At 41.5% G+C, this 19,306-nt stretch overlaps 1 protein-coding gene and 1 non-coding gene across 2 annotated transcripts in view; one reads left to right on the forward strand and one right to left on the reverse strand.

Moving 5' to 3' along the window:
- LOC136486680 (polyubiquitin-like) overlaps nucleotides 1–19,306 on the reverse strand; it is a 352,654-nt gene that overhangs the window by 72,663 nt on the left and 260,685 nt on the right. The gene's annotated exons all lie outside the window — the stretch shown is intronic.
- On the forward strand, nucleotides 13,116–13,221 carry LOC136490319 (small nucleolar RNA R71). The gene has a single exon (XR_010767608.1). It is a non-coding gene; the product is annotated as a small nucleolar RNA R71 (small nucleolar RNA).

Here is a 19,306-nt window from a genome sequence, read left to right on the forward strand (position 1 = left end):
CCATGATGTATCTCTCTGTCATGACATGTGTTAAATGGATCAATGTTGTTTGATTGTCTATGCATATGTTCAGTGTTGTTACTGTAAATGCCTTGTGTGCAACTAGGCCTTTTAATTGTCAAGTGCTTCCTTGATTATACCTATCTGTCTAGGCAAACAAACAGGCCCATTGCTTCTGCCATCAAAACTATTGTAATTGTCGTCCTCTTAATCTTTGTCTTTCTCCTATGGAAGAAGCTCTGAGCTCATGTACTGATTGTAAGTGTGATGGATAGACTTGATTTAGCTGGAATTGTAATGGTTATAGCTCCATTAACTGCTACTCTAGTTTGAGTTATATATATCTATGTTGTGCTACTCTAAATTTGTTTAAGGTCGTACCATGAAGATTATTAATGGTTGTTAAAGTTGCACTTTGGTATGAGTTGTGGACTTCACTGATGGATCTTTGTTGGATTATCTTCCTCTTCAGTGATCTCATTACTAAGCAAGATCTCATCCTACTACACACAGATGAAATGGAGGAGGCCCCCAATAAGAGGAATGCACTGGCCTGCCTCACGGACGATGCCGTTGTTGAGATCCTCCACTACTTCCCTGTTCGCTCCTTGTTCTGCTACAAATGTGTTTGTCGCTCCTAGAACCACCTCATCATGGACTACAACAACCATAAGGTGCTGCCCTGGACTCTAGCTGGCTTCTTCTATGACTTCGACCAAGGCCATCGACGCTACACTAGCATCACCGGTGAACACCCATCATTGTCCTTCTTGCCCTTCACCTTGGAAAATGTAGCTGTCTCAGATATCTACAATGGCCTCATCCTATGCTGGTGCTGAGGGGCTGATGCTGTTATGTCGTCTGCAATTCGGCAACCAAGAAGTTTAAGGAACTGACGCCTAGCATCCATTCTGTTGGTGAGGCTTGATTGGGGTTCGATCTAACAGCCGTCCTCGCACATTCCATGTGATTGAATATATAGAAGAGGAGCAGGATGATGAGTGCAAGGGTGTGGACATCTACTCATCTAAAACTGTAGCATGGTTCTATAAGGAATCTAAATGGGGACCGAATACTTGTGTGACAATTGAGAGATCAGAAGAAATGATATCATCAGAAAACTATGTATCTTAACGGCTATCTACACATTATGGGATACTCGGGGTTTTACCCTTAGATACTTGCTGTGGATATGGAGGGAGAGACATGGAGGAAAATCCCTTGCCCACGTGGTTCTGCACCCTCCATCCATCAAGCTCAAGGTCACTTGTGTGTATGTACTATTCATGGTTGCAATATGTCCAAACTTTCAATCTAGATCCTCGAAGACTATGGTACTAATAAATGGACATTGAAGCATACTATCAGCATTCTAAAGATGTTTGCACAGACTAACATTGAATTTAGTTATTACTCGTACTACGATGTTAATGAGTACTACTCAATGATTCACCTAGAATGTAATTTGCTTCTCTTTGTTGGGGTTGGGAGGAAATGATATCGTTGCATATAACATGGACAACAGAAAAGTTCATGTCATCCCTACATGTTACAGTCAGTTTTTGAAACATGGCATCCTGCCAGAAATCAACGACAGGCCTTACTATCTTCCCTATGTTCCCTTGTTCTTAGAGTTGGAGTCATTAGCAGAGGAGTAAATAAAGTTCCATGTTGTATCTCTCTATCATGACATGTTTAAATGGCTTAGTGTTGTTTGATTATATTGTCTATGGACATGTTAATTTCCTCTTGGATGGATGTTGTCATTATTTTGCATCTACTTTAACTTATTTGTAATATAAGCTAAGGTCTGTGCAGTGTGTCAGACGCGTTCAAACCTGTAGAGGTCAGGACTTTCTTGTGTGTGCAGTAACATTTCAACACCAATGGCTCCTCTTTGTTCCCAAAAAATAAAAAACACCAATGGCTCCTATGTGGTAGTGATATGTTAACTACCATGATCTCTTCCGTAACACCACTTGTTTTCCTTCCATCCTCGAGCCCTCCCATTCCCACTGCAGATCTAAAATCACTAGGAACGTGCGGTTGCCTTCTCCAAACCTACTTCACTCTTAGCCGCTACCATGGTGAAGGGCGAGCCTTTTGTGAAGCATGCACGGGAGGGGGATGACGCCGTGCCCATGGTGAAGGAGGATGACGCCGTGCCTATGGTGAAGGAGGACGACGCCGTGTCCTTGGTGAATCAAGATGAAACTCCAATTGATCCCTTTGGAGATAGAGATGATTGGGCTATTGGCATCATGAGTAAGGCTTTCTTGAAGATCAGGCTTGTGCTACAGAACACTAGTCTGGGCACCCTCAAATTGCCTTGGGAGGAAAAAAATGAGCAGTTAAGTCTTCATTTTTCACCAACTCGCCGATGTCCTGGAAGAACTGCTAGCCTACCTAAACATGAATCGTACGGACAACACGGAGTACATCCTCGCTTGTTATTGGAGCTGGATAGATGGCTTTGACACTAGCATCGTGACACAGGGAATCAACACCACCCACAACACCGAGAAGCACTGGCGTAACCTGGTTCATGCCAATACTGAGCAGGTGGCCAACCACACACCGCTGACAAGGATGACAATGACGTTGATACCAACGAGGAGGACAAGGACAAGGATAGTGATACCGATGATGAGTAGAGGAGTAAATAAAGTTCCATTTGATGTATCCCACGTTGCATTTGATGTATCTTCCTTATGTTGGGAGTACGGAGGGAGTACATGTTGTTACTCTTTCCTTATGTTGTTACTCTTCCTTATGTATCTTCCCTTGCATTTTATGTCGGACGCATTCAAATGTACATAGGTTTTGATTTGTGAAGTCTTATTTGCATGTCTGTGTTTACTATATTGTTGAACTTTGTATTAATTAGGTGGATTAAACTCTGTTTTAGCATGGTGTAGATTAGGTCCTTTGGTCATTTGGTAGTTGGTTTCTAGCCGCTGTTGTTTGGTTTTGCCTGTAGGTTTCTTTCTGGTTCTCTGTCTGATCTATAGTATGGTAAACATGCATAACAGGAATTCATCTGATCAAGTCTCAGCGTCGATGTAATGCCTAACGGAGGAGCCACATAGCTATTCAAATTTTATAGCACACTGCAAGAAAGTCCTGAGCATTGTAAATCTAACCGAGGCCAGGACACATCTCATGTTATACAAGGAAACCTATTTCGTACGAATACATTCGTTGAATTCCTAAAGAAATAAATAAAATTGAAACTAGTTACATGTCCAGTCCCATTCAAATTTACGCTGCTCGGACTATTAGACGAGCATATAGTTTACAAGAAACATGAAAATGTCATTTCAGTCAAATATACTAGAGGGATGTGGTCGGGGAAAGTTGTGATCGTTTATTGTAAAGTGTCTCTATATATATTTGATCAAAATTTAGAATCTTTGAGGGAAAGGGGACGCTCCTCCCATATAGATCCTTGTACAGGTTGCTGAGAGTGAAGTGAATGCGTAGGAAAGCTAGACACAAGATGTGCATCTTAGAAGAAGAGCTTTTGACCACCATGACATGCTTGAGACTTGAAAGCCTGGTGCGGTAGTGAAGAGGACTCACAACAGTTGAAGGGCAGTCAGGCAGTCAGCTAGCTACAGATAGCTAATACAATGGGAGTGAGGCTAGGCTTTGTACACATAGGGACGCCAGGGCTGGAACTAGGCTTCTGATGTGACTGCATGATGTTCATCATTACTAGTATCCTGAGTTGTGAATATTTTAGATGGTCGGACCTTATATCATTCGACGAAGTATACAGTGCACTTCCAATCCAAGCAATCGTAGGCTCATATCAGACGAGGGGTAGCAACTAGCTAGAGATGGCTACATGGTTTCATAGGTTCTGACAACTAGACTCCCTAGGCTATGGTTGACTGCTGCCGCTTCAGGAATCCAACTACTAAGTAAAGACATACTCCTACCTTACTAGTATTACTTCATGCATGAAGCCACTACCGGTGCAGCTACTTGTCTATAGCACAACCGATCAGGCAAGTTCTATTCACATAAAAAATTAACATTTTTTTAATGTATGATGTGGGGCCCAAGTAATTTTGTTAGCTACTCCCTCCAGTCCACTTTATTAGGTGCCCCGTAGGTTTTAGAAAAAGTCTGTATTATTAGGTGTATCCTAGAAACAAGGCTACAATTAACTGCCGATGGAAGTCTGAGCTCAGTCTCTGGTTCGTTCTAATTAAAGGCTTGCATGCATACATGCATGGAAGCTAGGGAAATGGCTCCAATAGAGGCTTGGGCATGATATTTTTAATTAATGCAATTTCACTAGTCTTCCTTCCGTTCCTTGGTATCTGATAATTTCATCTCGTGCACCTAACAAACCGACCTAGAGGGAGTATGAACAAATACACTTAGTTTGCTATGACTTTCAAAAATACAGATGACACTATATACTGTCCTAATGAGATAAAATGTACAGTGGGTGGACTTTCTTACATGTGCAGTAAAAATGTGAACATAATGAAATGTGGAGATTAGAAAGAGAACCAAAAAGCTCCACATTTCCTAGTAATCTGACCGTCTCGTCCGCCTAGTCGCCCGCCCACCTAGTAATCTAAACCGTGTCATCGTCGTGAGTTCCCATGCCAGTTCATAGTGGGTATTCAAAAACCCACGCACATGCCCCCTCTTCAGCCCTCCATCTCACCGCCATCCACACGACATAGCTCCATCCACGCATACGCCATAGCTCCATCCACGCCGCCGCGTGAGCCCTCGGTTGGCCTCCTCACGCTTCGTATCGCATGATGTCGATGCTGGCAATCATGGCGGTGAGTCGGCACCCCACATCGCTATTGTTGGCACTCCCTAATGAGCTGGCCATTAAGATTGCCAGCCACCTCGCTATGACCTTAGAGCGGCCCAAGGACGACCTCCACAACCTACGAGCGACCTGCTCGTCCATGCACCACATCTGCGCAACACCCGCCGTCGGTCAACACGTGGCACTGCACCAGTGCAGACACAGGCTAGGGTGGGATGATCTCGGCAACTACTATGCCCTCCTTGCTAGCCTGACCCAACTGGCAACCAAGAGGCTTGCTTCCTCAATGGGATACCAATCGTATTCGAGGAAAACCATAGGCCCCGGCCATGCCTTGACAATCTCGCTAGTGCCGCCAGTGGCGGGCACAATCTAGTGGCCTATCCAGTCTCCATATTGCTCTATAGGCACAATGGCGATGCTCACAACGATGACAGTGTGAGGCGGTACATGAGATGGGTCGTGGGCAAGGAAGAATCATGGGCGGCGGTGGCGGGCGGCTGCGGTGGACCAATGAGTAGGTGGCTATGCAACAAGGGGTGTGGTGTTGTGCTGCTGCAAGGTGGCCTCCGATGAGATCCGCAAAATGGGGTGGGGCAAGTAGTCACTGCCGCCACCGGCACAGGTGCGTGGCGATCTTCCATGCACAGGCGACACTTGCGGCGATGTTGATGGATGGGAAGGAAGGGCTGTGTATTGCAGCAAGGACTGTAGGCTTCACCACGAATTTGAGTTATTCACATGGGAACTTGGAAGAAGAAACTAGTAATTCACTCTTTACAAGCGAGAGTGAATTACTCCATCCGTCCTGAAATATAGTGTATTCTGGCTTTAGCAGTACTTTTCAGCGAATGCATAGTGTTTTGCTCTCACAACAAATCAGCATAAGCATCATAATAAGCCAAATTTTAGCTGGCCCTGTTCGTTTCGCTGAAATTTGGCTTATAATGATGCTTATGCTGATTTGTTGTGAGAGGAAAACACTATGCGTTCGTTGAAAAGTACTGTTGAAGTAGTTCAAGCTCCTCAAATATAGTGTATTCTGCAACTTTTGATTTTCTGTTGTTTTGTTTCAATTTTATCTGTTTCCTTTAGGGATTCAATGAAAGTAGTCCTACGAAATAGGTTTCCCTGTATAACGTGAGATGTGTCTGGCCCAATTCGATTTATTATGCTTGGAATTTCTTGCGTGTGCAGTAAAATTTGAATAGCTATGTGGCTCCTCCTTTAGGCATTAGATCGACACTGAGACTTGATCGGATGAATTCCATTATGCATGTTTACCATACTACACATCAGAAAGAGAACCAGAAAGAAACCTAGTAGACATAACCAACCAATAGGGGCTAGAAACCAGGCTACCAAATGACCAAAGGACATGATCTATAATCATGCTCAACAGAGTTTAACCCACCTAATACAAAGTTGATCAAAAGTAAACACAGACATGCAGAGGGTAAAAAAAGACAACCCCTGCCCCTCTATACTACGACAAGCAGCAAAGATCATAGGCAAATTAATATGGGCGTTCTGGTCTTTTTTAACTGCTTTAGTCTCTTTTAGTCACCTAAACCAAACACCCTAGGATCTTTGCTATTAAACTTTAGTCCTATGTTCCCTTGTTCTCAGAGTCATTAGCAGATGAGTAAATAAAGTTCCATTTGATGTTATGTCATGTTGCATTTGATGTATCTTCCTTATGTTGGGAGTTGGGAGTTTCTTACGTGTCAGACGCGTCCAAACGAGGAAAAACTATGGAGGATACTATCAGATGTGACCAAATATACAGAGGTCAGACTTTCTTATGTGTGCAATAACATTTCAACACCAATGGCTACTCAGCTCTGCATTAGACTGAGGCGAGACTTGCTCCTCGCTGCATGGTTCTTGCAAGTTCAACAAAGATTGACAAGACACCAAGGCAACAAAAAAACAAACATAAACCAAATGACCTGAGATACACTACACTCAATAGAGTTCAATCCATCTAATATAAAGTACCACCCCACGACCAATGAGCAATGATACATTTGTGTGGTTTGGCGGTGTGGCTTGGCCACTTCACGTCAATTCGAGCCTCCCTACTGCAATAGGCTATGGACGCCACCCACACGTGTGTGTCTACATGGGAATGTAGGAGCATGCAAGCAGTCATGAAAGTCGAGGGGGACAGACTGAAGGCTAAAGACTAACAAGTTACAGACTGAAGACTGAAGTAGCCACTGAAAATAAGATGAGTTGGGTTCAACATAGATCAAAGCCACTCATGACTACAACTACTACTGAACCAGGGGTCATTTGGTAGCTGGTTTCTAGCCCCCGTGTAGACATTCCTTAGCGTCATTGTGAAGAACAGAGTTGAATCTAGTCAATCTAGTCCCCAGCAACGGCGCTAGAAATATTTGTTGGTATTTATTAACTTACCACTTGTTTTAGTAGTCACCTCATGTATGCCTACATCTCTTAACATTACTTACCAGGTTGTCATCCCTAGTGATGATATCAAAGATGCTTGTTGGTACTACTTAGTATTAATACTTGAACAATACTAAGCAGTTCTTTATTATTTTATGTGAATAGGAAGAATATGTATATATATATGAAAGGGATCTGCAAGTGCACAGATAATATAACATTGTAGCACTTAACTTAGAAGTATTCCAGGTATCGTTATTTATATTTTAACCATAGGGAAGGTCTGGCATGGAGGTGTATTGATAACTTATACTATTGATGGTGAAGTAAACCATAACCAATATTCTACTCACAATAGGGGTAAGTCATAGGATAAAATGTATATATGATCAACGTTGATTAAAGATAAATCACTCAGAGTACTCCTTTCTATGGCATTAGCATGGTCAAGTAGAATATTAGGAGGAATAATTCCTAAGTCATTCTTAAGTTACAAGTCAAAAGCATACAATTAATTAGTGTAATTACACCTAGTAGTCATGGCTAAGGTCATCCTTATATCTACACATAAGGCATATTACTAAGAAAGATTAAGAATAGAGCTTGTTCTTCCTTTGTAACCGGACCCTACTTGCACCTATATTCGGGGAGTGGACTACAAAGGACTCAACGAGAGTGTCACATCCGTGACCTACCACATGACTCAGAATATAGGGTGTATCCATAGGTGAAACAACGTATAAGCAGCCACTGCTTACACAATGTCCACCACTCACCCCTGTGTATATCAGAGCGAGTGCTATATGAACTTATGCATAAACATAATGATAAACTATCTATACTAAGTATATAATCAAAGTAGATGATGAACATTATGACTAAGAACATGAATATTGTGAATACCAACATTGTCATAACAATTGTAGCAAACATATAAAAGTAATGGAGATACAAAAGAGAGGGAGTACAAAGATTATACCAAACCACACTCTTGACAAGATCAGGAATCCAAGCGAAGCCTGCTTGCCTCCCTCTAGACCTAGCCTAACTAGCTATACCCTAGAATATGGTGGAGCTTCGAGGATGATTAGGGTTTTTGTCTTCTCAAATGACTTATCTTCCTAGGGGAGGCAAGGGCTAATATATATAGGCCAGAGCGTCAGTCCTGAGCCCTCAGATCAAACCAACATAAACAATGGTGTAGATGCAACCTAGGAGGTGGTGGGGAACTGATATTAGGACGCGGAGGCTGACAGTGGGCCCTAGGGGCCGATGGGCCTCACCTACTAGCGTCTCGCCCTCCGCGTCGTTGTGGAGTCCTCTTGAGTCTACTGAAACCTTTTGGGGTAGTTTTCACTGTGGATAAGCGCGATTAATTCTGACATCTAGGTGCACCTTGATGGTTTTCTTAATAAACCCTGTAGAAAATGCAGATTCACCAAAACTCGTGGAATTTGTTAGTTTAAACCACTAGACCTTTGTTGGTGATCATATTTATGCCCTTATGTGCGCTTTATTGACGGTTTGTAATGGTTGTTAACTACCATCAACAAACTCCCCCAAGCTTAACCTTTTCTATTCTCTTAGCAAACTAAACTCAGTAAATGGATTAGGAGTTGTGTTAATGCTTTCACTCCTTAAAAGTACACATGCGTTCAAACAAGAATTCTCCTCTAGATTAGAATGAACCGATCTGACTTTCAAACTTACCCATATTACCTTCAACCATGGGGCTTCATAGCCTTCACTTGGGTCTTGAGCAATTGAAAGATAGAACGATAAAGTCAAGCACTATGTCTCAAGTTCTTCGCTCAACCATTATTCTAGAGTTTTTATAAGTTTTCAAAATAAAACTTAGAGCTTCCTTTGTATGACATTCTCTAGTATCTCAATATATGTAGTATTTGTGGATCCTCACCAAGGCAAAAGTGATGTTATGCCTTTGTCTTCCTACAACTAAAGCTTATATGGAGCTCATAGGAGTAGGAAAATAGCATAAAAGAGCATACTTGCAATACATATATTGTAAAGTCAAACCTCAGATCCAAAGAGAGTTGAGTCATACAATCAAATCAAGATGTGCATGTGTGTGGATGTATATGGTGGATATATTTGGTGGCTAACCTACATTCTACTATGCTGCTTGAAAACATATCTCTCTTTTGAAATTTGGAAATATTTTTACAAGAAAACATGGGCTATCTTATTCATTTCTCTCTTTTTTTCAGGCAGGGCATCTAAGTACCCATTGTTTTCAATATCTCAGGACACTTGTCCATTTTTTTCAACTATTCTCTTTTTTTAATGAATAACTTTTGCATAGCCCAATGTCTCTTTTCTGCAACAAACTTTTTAAGAGATAGCAACAAGAACTAGAGCATTTAATGGAGTGGAAACCTAACAAGCATGTTTTTGGTGTTCACCCCCAGTGTAGGAGTAGAACATTTTTAGGTGGATCTAGATGGAAGGCATGTTTTTGCGCCTACCCCTAGTGTAGGAGTAGTGCATATATGGGTGGTGTGTACATGATCTTGATTTTAAGAGAATGACAATCCTCTCATAAGGGTCAACAAAGCTTGACTAAACTCAATGCAAAACAAGTAGCATATATGTGGAAGTTTTCCTAATCTAAATATCATATATGGCTCTGGTAGGAATTCAAGCTTTGTCATACAAGGAACTCATCATGTAGCATTTATATATTTTTTAAAAGATAAATCTCCAGAACTTTAGTATCACTTGGAACAAGATAAACAACAGCTCAGACCTTCTCATATCATATCCGTCAATTACCTAGACTTAGATCAAGCATATGCTATTCACTAGTTTTAAGTTTAGAGTAATTTCTTATATCAAAACAGGCGTATCCAAAACTTAGGAGAATTCAAGGCCAAAAACTATGTACTTGAAAGGAATTACAACAGAGCAACTATTCATCATTTCCATTGCAAGATATTATCTTTAGAGTCCATTTATTTAGCTCTTAAAAACAGAAAATGAGGCACACTTTTTATTTTATTTTCATCATTTTTCATTTTAGATCACACCTTACTACTATATATAGAACAAAGATAAATTTTTATTTTGCTTTTAGTTATGCATCTTTTTATATTATTTTTTTAGTTTGAAACAAACTTACTTAGTAGTAAAACCAAAGGGAAAGAAATACTTATCTAGATATATGGGGGATGCCTTTCCCCAAGCTAGATGTTTGCGTGGTCGAATGTTGAAGTTGAGTGATCCTTCTTAGAGCAGATTTGCCAGCAGATGCCCTTCACTTCGTCCATGGATGGAGCAAAATGAAGACAACCGGGTGAACTTGCTCTTGATCTTAGTGCATCATCCTGCAAAATACCAACAAGAATACCAAAACTCGTGGAACGGATTAGGATAAAGGGTTAGCGGTCAGCCATTTTGAGATTAGTTGTTCTTGAGGTTTAGAAATATTTTTGTATTAATAGAATTTTAGTAGGATGTTTACCTAATATATATTTTTTGGATTTTCTTATCTATGATGTGCAGAACAGAAAAATATGTATGCATGGTGTTTTTAATTTTTATGCCACCACAGTGAATATTCCCTTAGGTATTTACACCGTAGATCTGTTCACATGGGGCTTAGGATATATAATGCAATGATAAAATGCAGTCATGAAACTTTTTATCTTTCTTTTCTAAATGCAATGCTAATGCAGAAAAGTAAATATGGTAAAATGAAAAATAATTCATGTGATGCGGAAAAGTAAATATGGATAACTACAGATGTTACCTCTCAGCGAGGGTTCGGAATTTTAAGTCCTCCAGACAAGACTTTTCTCCTATCTTGCTCATTCTTTGGGTGCATCTGTCGATCCCAGAGATGGAGACCTTAATGGTTGCACCTCTAGTGATGGTGACTCTGATGTTGCCACCGTTTTCTTCCACACTTGTCTGGTCTATGAACTTGACTTTGGTGGAGTAGGTTCATCTTTCATGGGTTCTTTAGGTTCTTCCCTTTCATCCCTTGGAAGTTGATTCTTTTGGCATTGGGATGATCGACATCTCTCCTAGAGCAGGTCTTCTTGGGCTGCTCATAAGTGGTATAGCTATTGAAATAATAGCGTACCTTTTCTCTAGGGAATTGGAAGTGGACTTTTCCAGATCCGACATAGATGATCGTGTTGGTGGTGTTGAGGAATGGTCTTCCCAAGATGATGGGTGTATCGTATTCTTCTTCTCCCATGTCCGGAACCATGAAGTCAGTAGGGCAAACTTGTCGTGTATTCTTACCATGACATCTTTTGCTATTCCTTCCAGAAATCGGATTGATTGGTCTGCCATCTGCAATTGCATATATGTAGGGAACAAAGGTTCATCACTGAATAAGTATTCATACGTTACCTTGGACATTATATTGACACCCGATCCAATGTTGTAGAAGGTTTTGTGGAAGATTCTTTGTCCAATGGTACACTCGATCGTGGGTATGCTTGGATCATCCTTCTTAGCAAGGAATGGTGAAGCGAGGAGGTGGTCGTACTCTGATCGGAGTGTGTTGATCATGTTGGTTGATTCTTCTTGTGACTGCCTGGCCTTGTTCTTCCTCCTTCTCTGGCCATTCTTCTTCTTAGTCACTATTGTCTCTTCGGAGAGATATGCCTTTTGTGGATGACTAGGAGATTGCAAGATGCGGTTCTTGAAAGAGAACTTCTCCTTCTTATCCTTGATTGTGAAATAGATTTTAACACTGTCCGCGTAGATGGTGGCCTTTGCGGTGCTTAGGAAAGGTCGGCCTAGGATGGTAGGTGCCCTTTCATCTCCACCTGTTTCCAGAACCACAAAATCTACTAGGACATACGATTGTCCCACTCATATGATGGCATCTTCAAGAACTCCCTTGGGGTAGCAGAGTGACTGATCTGCAAGCTACAAACTGCTATATTGTGTACAACAATGGATCTCCTAGGATCTTCTCATAAATTACCTTAGTCATGATGTTGACACTTGCTCCGAAGTCACAAATAAGCTTCTTAGAAAATATGAGGTCCAATGGCGATGGGGATGACAGGTCTCCCTGGATCACCTTTCTTGTCAGGGTAGGGAATAATCTATCCACTTTTCCAGTCGATGGCTCCTGTGTAAAAGTAAGCTGCATTGTGAATATCGATAAGATTTGTAGTTTCTAGATCTTCTGGTTGCCCCTGAAATCTTACCTTTAGTCGGATGGAGGAACAGTAGCCGCCAGCTAGGGCTATTTATGATTCTATCATTTTATTAAAGCTATGCTGGTTTTTAATGGCAGAAATAAAGCTATCCATTCTGTTATTTATGTTCTCTAGAATTTTATCATCAATATCTACCTTTCTAGATAATCCCTCCATAGTTTGGATTGACCAGCAATTAATTCTCTCAAGGGTGGTTGATTGAAATTATTAAAATTATTACCTTGATAGTTACCTTGGTAATTTCTTTGGTAGTTCGGCCTTTGTTGCTGATTCCATCCTTGATTCTATTGAGGACAAAAGTAGTTGTTGTTGAGGAAGTTTACATCCTCATGGGTTTTAGGCAGTTGTTCCCTGAATTCCCAGTGTTTCCACACTCCTCACATGTCATGCAAGAATCATGAATGTGCATAACTTCTTGCTTCTCATTGGCTCGATCCTCGAGCTTCTTCATCAGCAGGTCCATCTTGGCAGACAACATGTCTACCTCCTTGAGTTGATGCATACCTCCACCTCTCTTGCGGGTCTAAAGACATTCTTCATTCCAACCTTGGTTGGAAGCCATCTTCTCTACAAGAGCTATTGCAGCTAGTATGGTGAGTGATAGGAAAGCACCTCCAGCAGCAGCATCCATAGTCTCACGGGTACTGTTGGTCAACCCATGGTAGAAAGTCTACATGAGTAGCCAATTCTCCATCTCACGATGAGGACATTCCGTAATGTAATCTTGAAAGCGTTCCCATGCCTCAGGAACAGATTCATCATGTTACCATTGAAAACTTGAGATTCTCCCATGCAGAGCATTGTTCTTGCCTATGGGAAAGAACTTTGCTAGGAAGGCAGTGGAGCAGTTATCCCATGTAGTATTTCTATCTTTGTTGGCGTAGAACCATTGCTTTGCCTTCCCCAAGAGTGAGAATGAGAAAAGGCAAAGTAATATGGCATCTTGGGTCACTCCTTTGATGGTGAAAGTGCTACAGATCTCCCAGAAGTGTCAGAGATGTGCACTCACATCTTCATGTGCCTTTCCACAAAACTGGCTTTCTTGCACCATGTTAATGAGGGCTAGCTTGAGCTCAAATCCATTGTCCCCAACATTGACTGTTGGTCCAGTGCGAATGTTGGCTGTAGTAGGAGCAGAGAATTCATGGAGAGTCTTCTTAGCCATGGCTTCAAATTCTGGTGTTAAGCTTCGCCTTATCTGTTGGTCTTTTGACTCTAAAGCTAAAACTTTCTTGAGTTTAGCCTTAGTTCTCTTAAGTAATGCTTCTGAATAATCAACGTAGTTTGTTAGAAGGTCAAAACTGGTCATACATTTCCCTGCATAAGATACAAAAGTAGACAAATCAATGGTAAACCTATTTGAGCAGAGGTCAATGGTTATCTCGATCACATCAATAAGTATAAGTTTATCAATACTTCCTTTGCCTAGCTACCTTCCTCGGCAACGGTGCCAGAAATGCTTGTTGACATTCCTTAGCATCGTTACTAAGAACAGAGTTGAATCTAGTCCCTAGCAATAACACCAAAAATGCTTATTGGTATATATTAACTTGCCACTTGTTTTAGTAGTCACCTAATGTATGCCTACATCTTTTAACATTACTTACCAGGTTGTCATCCCTAGTGATGATATCAGAGATGCTTGTTGGTACTACTCAGTATTACTACTAGAACAATACTAAGCAGTTCTTTATTATTTTATGTGACTAGGAAGAATATGTATATATATATGAAAGAGATATGCAAGTGCACAGATAATATACCATTGTAGCACTTCACCTGGGAGTATTCCAGGTATCGTTATTTATATTTTTACCACAGGAAAGGTCTGGCATGGACATGTATTGATAACTTATACTATTGATGGAGAAGTAAACCATAACCAATATTCTACTCACAACAGGGGTAAGTCATAGGTTAAAATGTATATATGATAAACATTGATTAAAGATAAATCACTCAGAGTACTCCTTTCTATGGCATTAGCATGGTCAAATAGAATATTAGAGGAATAATTCCTATCATTATTAATTACAAGTGAAAGCATACATTGATTAGTGAATTACACCTAGTAGTCATGGCTAAGATCATCCTTATATCTACACATAAGGGATATTACTAAGGAAGATTAAGAATAGAGCTTGTTCATCCTTTGTAACCAGACCCTACTTGCACCTATATTTAGGGAGTGGACTAAAAAGGACTCAACGGGAGTGTCACATCTGCGATCTACCACATGACCCAGAATATAGGGTGTATCCGTAGGTAAACAACGTATAAGCACCACGCTTACACAATGTCGACCAATCACCTCGTGTACATCAGAGCGAGCGCTATATGAACTTATGCATAAACATAATGATAAACTAGCTATACTAAGTATATAGTCAAAGTAGACGATGAACATTATGACTAAGAACAAGAATATTGTGAATACCAACATTGTCATAACAATTGTAGCAAACATATAAAAGTACTAGAGATACAAAAGAGAGGGGGTACAAAGATTATACCAAACCACGCTCTTGACAAGATCAGGAATCCAAGCAAAGCCTACTTGTCTCCCTCTAGACAGCCTAACTAGCTATGTCCTAGAATATGGTGGAGCTCTGAGGATGATTAGGGTTTCTGTCTTCTCAAATGACTTATCTTCCTAGGGGGTGGCAGGGGCTGATATATGTAGGCCAAAGCGTCAATCTTGAGCCGTAGATCAAACCAACTTAAAGGATGGCAGTAGATGCAACCTAGGAGCAGTGGTGGAGAACCGACATTACGACACAGAGGCTGACAGTGGCCCATGGGACTGGCCAGCCCCACCTTGCAAGCGTCTCGCCCTCTGCTTCGGTGTAGAGTCCTCCTAGTCATCTGGAACCTTCTAGGGTAGTTTTTCGCTATGGATAAGCATGATTAATTCTGACATCTAGGTCCACCTTGACTGGTTTTCTAAATAAACCCTGCAAAAAATACAAATTCACCAAAACTCATGGAATTTGTTAGTTTAAATCCCTAGACCTTTGTTGGCGATGACATTTATGCCCTTATGTGTGCTTTATTAATGGTTTATGATGGTTGTTAACTACCATCAACACCATGTTAGTTGGTTTTGCCTGTAGGTTTCTTTCTGGTTCTCTTTTGATCTGTACTATGGTAAACATGCATAAAAGAATTCATCTAATCCAGTCTCAAGTCAATCTAATGCCTAACGGAGGAGCCATATAGCTATTCAAATTTTACTGCACACGCAGGAAAGTCTGAGCATTATAAATTTGACTGGGCCGGACATATCTCACGTTATACGGGGAAACCTATTTCGTACTAGTACTTTCATTGAATTCCTAAAGGAAACAAATATAATTGAAACAAATAATAGAAAAAGCAAAAGCAACAAGAAATCAAAAGCTGCAGAATACACTATATTTGAGGACAAATTTCAAATGTCAGAATACACTACATTTCAGGACGGAGAGAGTAATTCACTCTCGCACTTAAAGAGTGAATTGCTAGTCTCTTATTCCAAATTCCCATTCGAAAAATGTATTTCTTGACAAAGCCTATAGTTCTTGCTCTAATACATAGCCCTTCCTTCTCATCCGTCTACATCGCCGCAAGCGCCACCTATGCAAGGAAGATCGCCACGCACCTGTGTCGGCGGCGGCAGCGACAACCGTCCCCATGTTGTATTGTAGATCACCTTGATGGCTAGGTGGTGGCACAGCACACACCCCTTGTTGCTTAGCCACCTACTCGTTGGTACACCACCACCACTCGCCACCGCTGCCCATGATTCTTCCTCACCCTCGACCTGTCTCACGTACTGCCTCGTAGTGCCATCCTCGCCGACACCGCCATTGTGCCTATAGAGCAATCGAGCGACCAGATAGGCTACCAGATTATGCCCGCCATTGGCGGTGCGGGCGAGATCATTGAGGCATGGCTGGAGGCTATGCTTTTCCATCAAAACAATTTGTATCTAGGAGAGGAAGCAAGCCTTTGGGTTGCCAATTTGGGTCAGGCTAGCAAGGAGGGAGTAGTAGTTGACGGGGTCAGCCCCTGTCCTCCTACGTCTGAACCAATCCAGTGCCAGATGCTGATCGACGGTGGGGTCACCGCAGATGCGGTGCATGGACGAGCAGGTTGCCCATAGGCTATGGAGGTCGTCCATGGGCCGATTTGAGGTCGCAGCGAGGTGGTCGGCGATCTCAATTTGCATGTTGGTAGGGAGCGTCGTTAGTGACATGATTGCTGACGTGTGGACTGTGGTGAGCTAGAGAGCTTGAGAGGTGGTGTGGCGCGACATGCATTGATTAAGGGGGAGGTGGGGGAGGCGGCCGAGTGGGGGATATAGTAGGAGTTCTCTAAATACCCTCTATGAACTGGCGTGCGAACTCGCAATGATGACACGGTTCAGATTACTAGGTGGGCAGGTGACCGAGTACATTGAGTGTACATTGTTTCCAATCTGAGGAGTTACTCAAAAAAGGAGTCAAAACGTGAAATGGGTGATGCGAACCAACCATGAAGCCTCCATCGTCGTGTCCTATGGGAGAGCAACCGTTTGACTCTCCTCTTTAAAATGACCCGTAGGTTATAGAGAGCACCTTCGACTAGGTTCAATTGTTTCATTCCAACATGACCAAGCCTTCTATGCCATAACCAACCCATGCTAGACTTAGTGAACAAGCATGTAGATAATCTAGCTTCACTAGCATTGAAATCAACCAAGTATAGATTCTCATATCTAAAGCCTTTGAAGATCAAATTAGAGCCATCTACACTTATGATCTCTACATCATCTATCCCAAATATGCATTTGAATCCAAGATCACATAATTGAGCCACAGATAGCAAATTGAAATTCAAGCTCTCTATTAGCAACACATTGGATATGCTCATGTTATTGGATATTGCAATCTTACCAAGCCCTTTGACTTTGCCTTTGCCATTGTCACCAAATGTGATACTATCATAACCATCATTGCCATTGGTGTTGATTGAGTTGAACATTCTTGCATCACCGGTCATGTGTGGAGTGCACCCACTATCAAGAACCCAATGCCTTCCTCTAGCTTTGTAATTAACCTAAAAAAGAAGATCAATTCTTTTTAGGTACCCAAACTTTCTTGGGTACTTGAAGGTTAGTCACTAAGCTCTTTGGTACCCAAATGGCTTTCTTCTTTGAGCCCATCCATGGTTTACCAATGAACTTAGCCTTCACACCATTTGTACCCTTAGTAAGCATATAGCATGAATCAACCTTTATGAAGGATACATTAGCTTGTGATTTCTTGTTCATGCATTTTTGCTCTACATGACCAACTTGCTTACTACTAGTGCAAAACCGACCATTGTTCTTCACAAAACTAGTCTTGTGAGGAGCAAAGGCCACCTTGCCTTTCTTGGGGTTATAGCCCAATTCCTCTTTGTAGAGAGAAGCTCTTTGGCTACCCAAGCACATAAGCAAGCGGTCCTCACCACCACAGGCCTTAGCCAAAGTGTGAGTGAGCTTGTTAACCTCCTTCTTGAGATTCTCATTCTCAACCACTAGTGAGGCATCACAAGTGAGACCATCACCACTAGATGAGATGGAAGTGGAAGTACTACAAGAAGGGATAGTAGAAGGAACAATGATAGGCATAGATAGTGATTCATCAATTATATCACAAGTTAAACCTACATTGCAAGTTTCAACATGCTTCTTTTTATTTTGCTCATCAAGTAAAGAGGAATGAGCCTTTTCAAGCTTTTTGTGAGCTTTGCCAAGCTTCTCATTGGCTTCCTCTAGCCTCTCATGAGATGCATTGAGCTCATCAAAGGCTTGCTTAAGGGCTTTTAGTTCCTTACGCAAGCTTTTGCATTCCCTTCTCTTGATGTCAAAGTGTTCTCTAGCATCTTCTAGCATGTCAATTAATTCATCCTTAGTAGGTTCATCATCATCACTATCACTATCATTTACATTTTCGTTTTCATTATCATCATCATGTTCTTCATCACTTTCATCATCACAAGTTTGTACCTTAGTGGCCTTAGCAATGAAGCATGACAAAGAGTCAAAGAGAGAAGGCTTCTCATTGATAGCAATGCTTGCTGGAACCTTCTTCTTGGTGGTCTTGTTATCATCACTATCATCATCATCATCACTTGAGGAAGCATCACTATCCCAAGTGACTACATATGAACCACCCTTCTTCTTCTTGAATGCCATCTTGTCCTTCTTCTCTTTCTTTTCTTTCTTGTCCTTCTTCTTGTTCTTCTTGTTGTCATCATCATTGTCGCTATTGTATGGGCATTGAGCAACAAGATGATCTTTGCTTCCACACTTGAAGCACCTTCTTGATTCTTCTTTGTTCTTGGATGAAGACTTCTTCCTCCTAGCACGGTAGCCCTTCTTCACCATGAACTTGCCAAATCTCTTGACAAAGAGAGCCATCTTCTCATCATCATCATCATCCCATGAATCATCATCTTCACTTGATGTTTCTTGCTTAGCCTTGCCCTTGGATGATGTGGCTTTGAATGCCATGCTTTTCTTCTTGTCATCCTTCTTCTCATCTTTCTTCTCCTTCTTTTCTTCCTTCTCATCTTCATCTCTATATGTATCATCGGTCATGATGTCTCCCAACACTTGGTTTGGTGTCATGGTGTCCAAACCACTCCTTACTAGAATAGTGACCAATATGCCAAATCTTGAAGGTAAACATCTCAAGAACTTGTGGGAGAAGTCCTTGTCCTTCACCTCTTCTCCAAGTGCTTTGAGATCATTGATAAGCACTTGAAGCCTATGAAACATCTCTGGCACACTCTCATCCTCCTTCATCTTGAAGCTTGCAAACTTCTCCTTGAGAATGTAAGCCTTTGCACCTTTCACGGCTTGAGTGCCCTTAAA

This window comes from Miscanthus floridulus, chromosome 10 (genome assembly GCF_019320115.1).
Source record: "Miscanthus floridulus cultivar M001 chromosome 10, ASM1932011v1, whole genome shotgun sequence".
In the NCBI taxonomy this organism is placed as follows: Eukaryota; Viridiplantae; Streptophyta; class Magnoliopsida; order Poales; family Poaceae; genus Miscanthus; species Miscanthus floridulus.